The sequence below is a fragment of the Physella acuta genome, unplaced genomic scaffold (assembly GCF_028476545.2).
Source record: "Physella acuta isolate Inbredline_101_S28 unplaced genomic scaffold, ASM2847654v3 ptg000468l, whole genome shotgun sequence".
NCBI lineage: Eukaryota > Metazoa > Mollusca > Gastropoda > Physidae > Physella > Physella acuta.
Genome location: NW_026731987.1, coordinates 16,062 through 29,736, shown reverse-complemented (window position 1 = coordinate 29,736; position 13,675 = coordinate 16,062). Strand labels below are relative to the sequence as shown.

At 39.8% G+C, this 13,675-nt stretch overlaps 2 non-coding genes across 2 annotated transcripts; both read left to right on the top strand.

Annotated features, from left to right (window-relative positions):
- Positions 1-2,098: 2,098 nt before the first annotated feature.
- On the top strand, positions 2,099-2,217 carry LOC131943826 (5S ribosomal RNA). Its single transcript, XR_009386948.1, has one exon. It is a non-coding gene; the product is annotated as a 5S ribosomal RNA (ribosomal RNA).
- An 8,168-nt stretch (positions 2,218-10,385) lies between these two features.
- On the top strand, positions 10,386-10,504 carry LOC131943825 (5S ribosomal RNA). Its single transcript, XR_009386947.1, has one exon. It is a non-coding gene; the product is annotated as a 5S ribosomal RNA (ribosomal RNA).
- Positions 10,505-13,675: the final 3,171 nt, after the last annotated feature.

The following is a 13,675-nucleotide window of genomic DNA, read 5'->3' as shown; positions in this document are numbered from 1 at the left end:
TAATACATATATATATATATATATATATATATATATATATATATATATATATAAGTATATATATATATATATATATGTATAAATAAATAAGTTATATATATAGATATATTCATATATAATGTATTTATTATGTAAATATATGTATATATCAGTGTGCGTATATAAAGGTATGTATATATGTTCAAATATATTTATTTGTTTGTTCGGATACATATATATCTGTTGTGTGTATTAAATTGCGCTCTTCTGTCAGTTTTTTCATTTGACGACAGTCGGTTAAGGTACTGGCCCCAGCCTAAAGATATTAGTAGAGTCTTCATAATGTGATGCCATGGGCTAGCAAAAAATAAATGAAGAAAAATCACATAGCAGGACAAATTGACATTTTACATGCTTTCAAACTTAAACTGAAATCAGAAAATGATGTGAAATTCATCTTGTGTATATAGAAAAATAAGCATTGTGCCAAAATCCTAATCATTGGTATTAAAAATGACATCAGCTTAATTTAAAAACTGGAAATTGTTTTGCCCTGCCGGATGAGATACCGGTAGCAGACACAGGGTTCCAGGCTGATGAAAGAAAGCGGTATACTTAAAGACAAAAGAATACCCTGTGTTAAAGCGGAACCAGCTAAGATTAAAGCTTAAAGTAAAGGCCTGCCCTGTCGCAGAATGTTAAAGTGGCCGGTGAAAGATCCCCGCGCCAGGCTAAAAGCAAGCTGTACACTTATTACTTAACGAGGGCTTCTTCAGGTCTTGTCTGTAGGACAATTCAGTCACAATAACAGGCAGACCAGGCCAGCCCTGGATATAAGCTAATTCATTTTATGCGCTGCTTCGACAGTCAATGAATATGGAGCTGCGGTCAGACTTTCAAACAAACCGCCTGAGTATTTAAAATGGGAAACAATATTTATTAATATTATCACCAACTAGATCTAGATTATATAGGCTACAAGGAAACCCAGAACCAGACTGGAAAGAAGTAAATTTACTCCCACTAATGATGACTTATCACTAATACTAATAATTAAAAAAAATGTTTAAAAAAATTAATTGCTCAAACCTAATAATCATTACAATCAAGCATCAAGTCTGATAGCCAACATTGGACCTAAAATCTAGATCTATTAGTTTTTACTGAACTAAATCTTATGTTATTTACTAATAATTACTAATGCATTTAATTATTAATACCTAGGCTACTCATTCCTACAGAATCTAGAAATTCTAGATCTAGACTCTAGAGAAATACTGGCGTCCCAGGCCAACCTAACCTTTTAAGCAACATCCTTAATTAGCATTTAATTAACCATGGATCGCCTGCCTTTTTTTTTTCACCGTGAAATTATTATTGTAATTTTTGAAACAGTATTTTGAATAGATCTACCCTCCTGTTTATATTATTTTAGTTAAGCTAGAGCGTTAGATCTAGAATTCTAGATCGTCGCCTAGTTGCGTGTTTTAAAATGAAGCCAGAATATTAATAGACTGAAAATAAATGTGCCAGTTGTCGTGGGAAAAGGTTAAAAGAATAATTAATAAATGAAAAGCATTGAACTATTTCTCAAACATTAAATTAGTAGACTTGTAGGCGGCTAGATCTAGATCTATGTGATGAGTTGGATTAAAATTGAATGAATTCGTGCAGAATGTTTCGGAAGGAGTGAGTGAGCGGGAGACCCAAAAAAGTTAAAGTATCGCCTTTCCGATAGATCATTTCACATGAAAGCGATAGTTAAAGGACAGGTCGGATGCAGGGGGCACCTGGTTTTCTGATTTTAGTCAAGGAAAATGGGGAAAATGTATTTATTTTGTATTTTACAACGCGCGATGCTCGAAAATTAGTAGCTCAGGGAAGTCTACCGGTGGTTACCGCCTCAGGTTAAAAATAGCGACCAATGGCTGTAGAGGGAAAAAAAGGCACATAGTATTCGATATTAAAACAATGTTTCGCTTTTGTGGAGATTTAGGGCGTTTTTTATTATTGAAATAATATGAGGAAAGCAGTGAAATCATTATTGTAGCCAGAAAAGGACGAATAACTGCTGATTTCGTTTGAGTATATTTATAAGCCCCAATTTTCTCACACAGATGTCTACGGCCATACCACGTTGAAAATACCGGTTCTCGTCCGATCACCGCAGTCAAGCAACGTCGGGCGTGGTTAGTACTTAGATGGGTGACCGCTTGGGAACACCACGTGTTGTAGACTTTTTTTCATCTTTTGTCTTTTATTTTTTGCCCCACTGGACACCTATTCTTACCACCTGCACTCTTTCCTAAGTTCACCACATACCTGTGAACACTTTTGTAATATCGAAATATTTTTTGTTTGTTTCTTTTGTGCCTTCACGGTAGGCTACCTCGATCCTACCCACCCATGGAAACAAACCCCTTAAAAACCAACAAAGGAAAGATGACCACTCTGCCCAAATTAAATAAATAAACTAAGTAGGCTACAACCTAATAATTAGAAGTAACTCAGTAAGTTAAATAAGGGGTAGGTATGGAAAACATTCGTGTAGGGGTTACAACCACTCGAGCTAATTCGGAAACGTATGGGTGGCCCTAATAAGGGCCGGATGGGTAGAACAAATGGGTGGTCCTGGGTTGAGTTTAACCGCCGAAGCCGTACAGGGTGCGACCTTGACGTTTCAGAGCATAGACGACATCCATAGCAGTGACGGTCTTCCTCTTGGCGTGCTCAGTGTAGGTGACGGCATCACGGATGACATTTTCAAGGAACACCTTGAGGACACCTCTGGTTTCTTCGTAGATCAGACCAGAGATACGTTTGACACACCACCTCTGCGAGCAAGACGACGGATGGCTGGCTTGGTGATACCTTGGATGTTATCACGCAACACCTTCCTGTGACGCTTGGCGCCTCCTTTGCCGAGTCCCTTACCACCTTTGCCTCGGCCAGACATATTGAATTTTTCTTCTTTGTTGATGAAGGAGTGTTCGAAAAACGCCGTCTGCAGAGAAACTCGCTCCTTATATACGGTCCTGGGCTCGAGTTCGTTCAATATGGCGGACACCGCCCAACCAAAAGCGGTCGGCGAATGAGCCAGCCAATGAAAAAGCAGCTTGCCGTGTCGACTGGAATGTTGCTGGCTTGTCGGCTAACGGTGTCGTTTTCAAAGTCATTTTTTCACCTATTCTGCTATGCGACCCTTGGATAAAAAATAAAGAGTTTCATTGCCCACACGTGTAGGCATAGAAAAGATCCACGTTTGTCATGTTAAAATATGATATTAGACGTTATTTTCACCGTTTTGTGCGAATAAAACTGAAATATTTCCCTACACCTAATTATGCGAGTACGAGCGAGCTCATTATGCGAGTACGAGAGAATCTCGAACGCTGATTGGTCGAGTACGAACGAAATAATATTCTCGTACTCCGCTCCGTACTCGCAGTGGTTTGTTTACATCGTGAAACGAATAGGTTAGTTAGGCTTCTAATAATTAAATAATCTATGGCGTGTAGTCGTTAAGAATAATTTCTGCTCTCCGATTAAGATCTAGATATCTAGCTCTAACCCTAAAGGGTTTTTCTTTTTTTTTTTTTATATATATATTTTAAAAAGCAATGGATAGGGTGGTGGGTGGGTGAAAGAAAAATATAAAATTTATTCTCTCCTTTCTTCACATTTGAGATAAATAAAACAATATCAACAGCATGCATACACGAATTCAAATAGCAATGTGATGTGTGAGTTGAATTAAAGAGATAAATGAATAGAACCTATTTCCCGCATCCCCCAGAATAATACTAATAGATGTAGTAGTAGTAGTAGTAGTAGAGTGGCAGACATGGGCAGGGGGTGTAGTGGGTGGGTGGGTGGAAACTCGTGAGGTGGGGGACCTTCACTGCTAATCTGAACGTTGTCAGGTGGTCCTAAAAAGGACCTTGGTTGAGGACAGGGGGTGGTGGTTTGGGCTTAAAAGAAACCTCTTAAGCACGCTCACCACGGATACGTCTGGCTAGCTGGATGTCCTTGGGCATGATGGTGACACGCTTGGCGTGGATGGCGCACAGGTTGGTGTCTTCAAACAGACCGACGAGGTAAGCCTCGCTAGCCTCCTGCAGGGCCATGACAGCGGAGCTCTGGAAGCGAAGGTCAGTCTTGAAGTCCTGGGCGATTTCTCTGACCAGGCGCTGGAATGGCAGCTTGCGAATGAGCAGCTCAGTGCTCTTCTGGTAACGACGGATTTCTCTCAGGGCGACGGTTCCAGGCCTGTAACGATGGGGCTTCTTAACACCGCCGGTGGCTGGTGCTGACTTTCTGGCGGCTTTGGTGGCCAGCTGTTTACGTGGGGCTTTGCCTCCAGTAGATTTTCGGGCGGTTTGTTTGGTACGAGCCATCTTTTTTTTTTTGAATGATCTTAACTGACTGTTAAGGAAATGCGGCAGCTCAGCGCTGCTGGCCCTTTTATAACCGTCCGCCAAACCCTTAGCGCAACGAAGCTCTCCCATTGGACGAGTACGAGTTTAACGACGCTGATTGGCCAGTAGCAGCCACACAACGTTGAGACAGCGTCGACATAGCAGATTATTTTTAGACACGGTATCCAGCCGAGCGATCTATTAATAGCAGACAGGGCCGATAACACAAAATATTCTTCGTTCAAATGAAATCCTTGGTTGTGCCGCTTGTCAATGGAATCCGGTGTGTTTGCTTCTGTCGTCTTCAATGAATTATGAATGTGTGTGTGAGTGATTAGAAAAGAACCCAACATAGACTGCCTGAAACAATTTAGATCTAGACCTAGTCTATAGACCTAGGTAGATATTCTGACCCGATTCGACCGCCCGATCGGCGGTATTTACACAGTGTGTAAATAAATGAGGGGGAAGGATTAATAAAAACATATTTGGTTTTAAAAAGAAGAAGATATAAAATAAAAAGGGTAGACTAGCGGTAGGTTAAAGAATAGAATTTTAAAATAACGACCACCCTTATTTGTTGTAGACAGGGGTTAAACGGAGCACATTTAAAGAAAAATAGATTCTATTTTCATTTGTATCTATGAACGAATACCCCTAAAATATGTCCAGTTACTACTATTAATATGACCGCCCCCTCCCTGTTCTGCTCGTGTAAACCAGTGTAAGTATTATACATCTATAATAATGATCTCATACTGCTAGTGATTGACATGTTGATACGTTATTAATAAAGTTTGAAACAAGTAGGGTAGGGTAGGGTAGGGTAGGAAAACTCGATTTTTGTTCATTGACACACAACGAAAGCTAATTGGGTAAACTTTGGTTGTCCTGAAAAGGACAGTAGTAGGCTAGGTGGACAGTGGGCAGCAGGGTGACACTGTTTAGCTCTTGCCACCGGGTGTCTTCTGTGACTTCTTGGGCAGAAGCACGGCCTGGATGTTGGGGAGGACACCACCCTGGGCGATGGTGACACCCGACAAAAGTTTGTTCAACTCTTCGTCGTTACGGATGGCCAGCTGGAGGTGACGAGGAATGATTCTTGTCTTCTTGTTGTCTCTGGCAGCGTTGCCGGCCAACTCGAGCACTTCAGCGGCCAAATACTCGAGGACGGCGGCTAGGTAGACTGGGGCACCAGCACCGACACGCTCAGCATAGTTTCCTTTCCTCAACAGACGATGAATACGTCCGACTGGGAATTGAAGGCCTGCCCTGGAGGAGCGAGACTTGGACTTTCCCTTGACTTTACCGCCTTTACCACGTCCGGACATTGTGAGTTGGTTAGGAGCGAGAAGAAATACAGCGACTAACAGCGATACGGCTGCAGGCGATGAATGAAGACTTAACGGCGAGATCGGCCCTTTTATACGAAACGGCGAGGAAATCCGTTCGTCACCAAGCGAGCGTTCTGATTGGCTGCGCAGCGGCTTGGCGTTCGTACTCGTACTCGTACTCTCCAAATTTCCTCGCCGTTTCATATAAAAGGGCGGCCGGCGGTCGGTTCGCCTCATTTCTGTTCAAGCCATTGAAAAGAAAACAACATGCCACCTAAAGTTTCTTCCAAGGGAGCCAAGAAGGCCGGTAAGGCTAAAGCCGTACGCACCGGTGACAAGAAAAAGAAGAGGAGGAGAAAGGAAAGCTACAGCATCTACATTTACAAAGTCTTGAAGCAGGTGCACCCTGACACTGGCATTTCCTCCAAGGCCATGTCCATCATGAACTCCTTCGTCAACGACATCTTTGAGCGCATTTCAGCTGAAGCCAGCCGTCTTGCCCACTACAACAAGCGCAGCACCATCACCTCCAGGGAGATCCAGACCGCTGTCCGTCTCCTCCTGCCCGGTGAGCTGGCCAAACACGCCGTCAGTGAAGGCACCAAGGCTGTCACCAAGTACACCACCAGCAAATAAACACAACAGCAAACAACCACCTGGCTTGCTTGTTGTGGCTCTACTACTCGGCCCTTTTCAGGGCCTCCACCCATTCCCAATTAGCTCGGTTTGGTTTACATTGAACGAGTTTTCCCTCCCTCCCTCATCCACCCACCCACTCTGTGTAGCTGCCATGTTACAGTTTTTTTTTTTTTGTTTAGTCATTCTTTTCTTTAATAAGTAGAGATAGATATACATACATACATAGGCCTACATAGTAATATGCCTATCCCAACAACTGCACACACTATTCTCTTAACACATTTCATGCTAATTCTATCCTTTAAACTAGACATAAAAAGGCCACATACTTATTACTGGGTGGCTCCTTTTTTTTAAAAACACTATTTCATTCTGCATCTCACACAGGGCATCAGCACACCTCTATGCATATCATTTATTGTGTGTTGTTTGGCATAGATCCAAGGGATGAATGGGATTTAATAGTTTTAATTCAGATTATAAGGCTGGCTGTTGTAATAGGAATTATTAGCCAACACTTTGATTCTTATCACCAGTGCTAACTGCCATTTTCATTACAATACATCCATTCTGGTGGGTTGGTTTTTTTCTGTCTTCATTATATATGTTGAACATAACTGTGTGAGTGTGGCTTTTGGTGTTTTTTTTATTTTTGTTTTTCTTTCATTAAAGCTACCATGTCAGATTGCTAAGGCATGCATCTGCCACCATTTGTTCACTGATATACTTTTTTCCTACTACCATCATATCATATGATTCTTTTGGTTTTGTCTTTTGCTAGGCCTGGCTTGAAAATGAGTTGGTTACACTTCTGCACAACATACATTCTCTTTAACAAGACAAAACAACAATTAAATACTCTGAACTTTTTTTTTTTATTATCATATATATACTTTTTTTTTTTTCAAAATACAGAAAATAAAAAATAACATGAGCTCAAGTACACAGCTTTCAAGAAGTTCATGGTTTTCTTTGCCAGCCTGCACAATGATTTCAGCACAGATTAAATTTAAACAATCAAAAGGAGGTTGATCTCTTACCGGCTGACGAGAAAGTTTGCGCAGAAGCATCATTTCTTAAGCCCCTGGTCAGTTGGAGTTGTAAAATGATGAGGTTTTCTTAACATTTGCCCTGGGGCATACATTTATGGTCCTGGTACTAGTTCTATACTGACAAGGATTCTTTCAAAGCAACTTGAGCCCAAAGGGAAGTATTTATATGCCTGCAACATAGCTGTGATTAATAAAGAATGAATTTCAATGCAAAAAATAATAATTTGAATCCCTGCAAGCTCCTTTCACATAAACCAGAGAGAAAAAAATGTATGCCAGTCTATAACATATACAATATAAATAAATTAGATTGAATATAAAGATTTTTTTTATTCCTCTCATTAGTTCAACCCTTCTCTTTTTATATAAACACCCAAGGCAGACGCTTGAGTAAATTAATATCCTTCCATATATTATAGAAGCATAAATAAATATGTGTAAAAAGTATTTCATATATGTATATATTTTTTTAAATATATATATATATATATATATATATATATTTTTATATATATATTTATTTATAATGTAAAAATATTGAATATATATACATAGACGAATATTGTATATATGTCTATATATACGTATGTATATATATGCATGTTTTGTGTATATATATATATATATATTTACATGTGTGTCTAAATGTATATTCATTGAATATATATTTGAATGTATATTCAAATATATATATTTGAGTGTAGACGAAAGACGCTCAAGTAAAATAATATCCTTCAGAATATTATAATTATAAGTTTTTTTCTTCTACCCCAGCAAACAGAAGGATATATATATACACACATATATATAATTTATATTTACAAATATATATTATATAAGAATTAATATATATATTCATAATACATATATATATATATATATATATATATATATATATATATATATATATATAAGTATATATATATATATATATATGTATAAATAAATAAGTTATATATATAGATATATTCATATATAATGTATTTATTATGTAAATATATGTATATATCAGTGTGCGTATATAAAGGTATGTATATATGTTCAAATATATTTATTTGTTTGTTCGGATACATATATATCTGTTGTGTGTATTAAATTGCGCTCTTCTGTCAGTTTTTTCATTTGACGACAGTCGGTTAAGGTACTGGCCCCAGCCTAAAGATATTAGTAGAGTCTTCATAATGTGATGCCATGGGCTAGCAAAAAATAAATGAAGAAAAATCACATAGCAGGACAAATTGACATTTTACATGCTTTCAAACTTAAACTGAAATCAGAAAATGATGTGAAATTCATCTTGTGTATATAGAAAAATAAGCATTGTGCCAAAATCCTAATCATTGGTATTAAAAATGACATCAGCTTAATTTAAAAACTGGAAATTGTTTTGCCCTGCCGGATGAGATACCGGTAGCAGACACAGGGTTCCAGGCTGATGAAAGAAAGCGGTATACTTAAAGACAAAAGAATACCCTGTGTTAAAGCGGAACCAGCTAAGATTAAAGCTTAAAGTAAAGGCCTGCCCTGTCGCAGAATGTTAAAGTGGCCGGTGAAAGATCCCCGCGCCAGGCTAAAAGCAAGCTGTACACTTATTACTTAACGAGGGCTTCTTCAGGTCTTGTCTGTAGGACAATTCAGTCACAATAACAGGCAGACCAGGCCAGCCCTGGATATAAGCTAATTCATTTTATGCGCTGCTTCGACAGTCAATGAATATGGAGCTGCGGTCAGACTTTCAAACAAACCGCCTGAGTATTTAAAATGGGAAACAATATTTATTAATATTATCACCAACTAGATCTAGATTATATAGGCTACAAGGAAACCCAGAACCAGACTGGAAAGAAGTAAATTTACTCCCACTAATGATGACTTATCACTAATACTAATAATTAAAAAAAATGTTTAAAAAAATTAATTGCTCAAACCTAATAATCATTACAATCAAGCATCAAGTCTGATAGCCAACATTGGACCTAAAATCTAGATCTATTAGTTTTTACTGAACTAAATCTTATGTTATTTACTAATAATTACTAATGCATTTAATTATTAATACCTAGGCTACTCATTCCTACAGAATCTAGAAATTCTAGATCTAGACTCTAGAGAAATACTGGCGTCCCAGGCCAACCTAACCTTTTAAGCAACATCCTTAATTAGCATTTAATTAACCATGGATCGCCTGCCTTTTTTTTTTCACCGTGAAATTATTATTGTAATTTTTGAAACAGTATTTTGAATAGATCTACCCTCCTGTTTATATTATTTTAGTTAAGCTAGAGCGTTAGATCTAGAATTCTAGATCGTCGCCTAGTTGCGTGTTTTAAAATGAAGCCAGAATATTAATAGACTGAAAATAAATGTGCCAGTTGTCGTGGGAAAAGGTTAAAAGAATAATTAATAAATGAAAAGCATTGAACTATTTCTCAAACATTAAATTAGTAGACTTGTAGGCGGCTAGATCTAGATCTATGTGATGAGTTGGATTAAAATTGAATGAATTCGTGCAGAATGTTTCGGAAGGAGTGAGTGAGCGGGAGACCCAAAAAAGTTAAAGTATCGCCTTTCCGATAGATCATTTCACATGAAAGCGATAGTTAAAGGACAGGTCGGATGCAGGGGGCACCTGGTTTTCTGATTTTAGTCAAGGAAAATGGGGAAAATGTATTTATTTTGTATTTTACAACGCGCGATGCTCGAAAATTAGTAGCTCAGGGAAGTCTACCGGTGGTTACCGCCTCAGGTTAAAAATAGCGACCAATGGCTGTAGAGGGAAAAAAAGGCACATAGTATTCGATATTAAAACAATGTTTCGCTTTTGTGGAGATTTAGGGCGTTTTTTATTATTGAAATAATATGAGGAAAGCAGTGAAATCATTATTGTAGCTAGCCAGAAAAGGACGAATAACTGCTGATTTCGTTTGAGTATATTTATAAGCCCCAATTTTTCTCACACAGATGTCTACGGCCATACCACGTTGAAAATACCGGTTCTCGTCCGATCACCGCAGTCAAGCAACGTCGGGCGTGGTTAGTACTTAGATGGGTGACCGCTTGGGAACACCACGTGTTGTAGACTTTTTTTTCATCTTTTGTCTTTTATTTTTTGCCCCACTGGACACCTATTCTTACCACCTGCACTCTTTCCTAAGTTCACCACATACCTGTGAACACTTTTGTAATATCGAATATATTTTTTGTTTGTTTCTTTTGTGCCTTCACGGTAGGCTACCTCGATCCTACCCACCCATGGAAACAAACCCCTTAAAAACCAACAAAGGAAAGATGACCACTCTGCCCAAATTAAATAAATAAACTAAGTAGGCTACAACCTAATAATTAGAAGTAACTCAGTAAGTTAAATAAGGGGTAGGTATGGAAAACATTCGTGTAGGGGTTACAACCACTCGAGCTAATTCGGAAACGTATGGGTGGCCCTAATAAGGGCCGGATGGGTAGAACAAATGGGTGGTCCTGGGTTGAGTTTAACCGCCGAAGCCGTACAGGGTGCGACCTTGACGTTTCAGAGCATAGACGACATCCATAGCAGTGACGGTCTTCCTCTTGGCGTGCTCAGTGTAGGTGACGGCATCACGGATGACATTTTCAAGGAACACCTTGAGGACACCTCTGGTTTCTTCGTAGATCAGACCAGAGATACGTTTGACACCACCTCTGCGAGCAAGACGACGGATGGCTGGCTTGGTGATACCTTGGATGTTATCACGCAACACCTTCCTGTGACGCTTGGCGCCTCCTTTGCCGAGTCCCTTACCACCTTTGCCTCGGCCAGACATATTGAATTTTTCTTCTTTGTTGATGAAGGAGTGTTCGAAAAACGCCGTCTGCAGAGAAACTCGCTCCTTATATACGGTCCTGGGCTCGAGTTCGTTCAATATGGCGGACACCGCCCAACCAAAAGCGGTCGGCGAATGAGCCAGCCAATGAAAAAGCAGCTTGCCGTGTCGACTGGAATGTTGCTGGCTTGTCGGCTAACGGTGTCGTTTTCAAAGTCATTTTTTCACCTATTCTGCTATGCGACCCTTGGATAAAAAATAAAGAGTTTCATTGCCCACACGTGTAGGCATAGAAAAGATCCACGTTTGTCATGTTAAAATATGATATTAGACGTTATTTTCACCGTTTTGTGCGAATAAAACTGAAATATTTCCCTACACCTAATTATGCGAGTACGAGCGAGCTCATTATGCGAGTACGAGAGAATCTCGAACGCTGATTGGTCGAGTACGAACGAAATAATATTCTCGTACTCCGCTCCGTACTCGCAGTGGTTTGTTTACATCGTGAAACGAATAGGTTAGTTAGGCTTCTAATAATTAAATAATCTATGGCGTGTAGTCGTTAAGAATAATTTCTGCTCTCCGATTAAGATCTAGATATCTAGCTCTAACCCTAAAGGGTTTTTCTTTTTTTTTTTTTATATATATATTTTAAAAAGCAATGGATAGGGTGGTGGGTGGGTGAAAGAAAAATATAAAATTTATTCTCTCCTTTCTTCACATTTGAGATAAATAAAACAATATCAACAGCATGCATACACGAATTCAAATAGCAATGTGATGTGTGAGTTGAATTAAAGAGATAAATGAATAGAACCTATTTCCCGCATCCCCCAGAATAATACTAATAGATGTAGTAGTAGTAGTAGTAGTAGAGTGGCAGACATGGGCAGGGGGGTGTAGTGGGTGGGTGGGTGGAAACTCGTGAGGTGGGGGACCTTCACTGCTAATCTGAACGTTGTCAGGTGGTCCTAAAAAGGACCTTGGTTGAGGACAGGGGGTGGTGGTTTGGGCTTAAAAGAAACCTCTTAAGCACGCTCACCACGGATACGTCTGGCTAGCTGGATGTCCTTGGGCATGATGGTGACACGCTTGGCGTGGATGGCGCACAGGTTGGTGTCTTCAAACAGACCGACGAGGTAAGCCTCGCTAGCCTCCTGCAGGGCCATGACAGCGGAGCTCTGGAAGCGAAGGTCAGTCTTGAAGTCCTGGGCGATTTCTCTGACCAGGCGCTGGAATGGCAGCTTGCGAATGAGCAGCTCAGTGCTCTTCTGGTAACGACGGATTTCTCTCAGGGCGACGGTTCCAGGCCTGTAACGATGGGGCTTCTTAACACCGCCGGTGGCTGGTGCTGACTTTCTGGCGGCTTTGGTGGCCAGCTGTTTACGTGGGGCTTTGCCTCCAGTAGATTTTCGGGCGGTTTGTTGGTACGAGCCATCTTTTTTTTTTTGAATGATCTTAACTGACTGTTAAGGAAATGCGGCAGCTCAGCGCTGCTGGCCCTTTTATAACCGTCCGCCAAACCCTTAGCGCAACGAAGCTCTCCCATTGGACGAGTACGAGTTTAACGACGCTGATTGGCCAGTAGCAGCCACACAACGTTGAGACAGCGTCGACATAGCAGATTATTTTTAGACACGGTATCCAGCCGAGCGATCTATTAATAGCAGACAGGGCCGATAACACAAAATATTCTTCGTTCAAATGAAATCCTTGGTTGTGCCGCTTGTCAATGGAATCCGGTGTGTTTGCTTCTGTCGTCTTCAATGAATTATGAATGTGTGTGTGAGTGATTAGAAAAGAACCCAACATAGACTGCCTGAAACAATTTAGATCTAGACCTAGTCTATAGACCTAGGTAGATATTCTGACCCGATTCGACCGCCCGATCGGCGGTATTTACACAGTGTGTAAATAAATGAGGGGGAAGGATTAATAAAAACATATTTGGTTTTAAAAAGAAGAAGATATAAAATAAAAAGGGTAGACTAGCGGTAGGTTAAAGAATAGAATTTTAAAATAACGACCACCCTTATTTGTTGTAGACAGGGGTTAAACGGAGCACATTTAAAGAAAAATAGATTCTATTTTCATTTGTATCTATGAACGAATACCCCTAAAATATGTCCAGTTACTACTATTAATATGACCGCCCCCTCCCTGTTCTGCTCGTGTAAACCAGTGTAAGTATTATACATCTATAATAATGATCTCATACTGCTAGTGATTGACATGTTGATACGTTATTAATAAAGTTTGAAACAAGTAGGGTAGGGTAGGGTAGGGTAGGAAAACTCGATTTTTGTTCATTGACACACAACGAAAGCTAATTGGGTAAACTTTGGTTGTCCTGAAAAGGACAGTAGTAGGCTAGGTGGACAGTGGGCAGCAGGGTGACACTGTTTAGCTCTTGCCACCGGGTGTCTTCTGTGACTTCTTGGGCAGAAGCA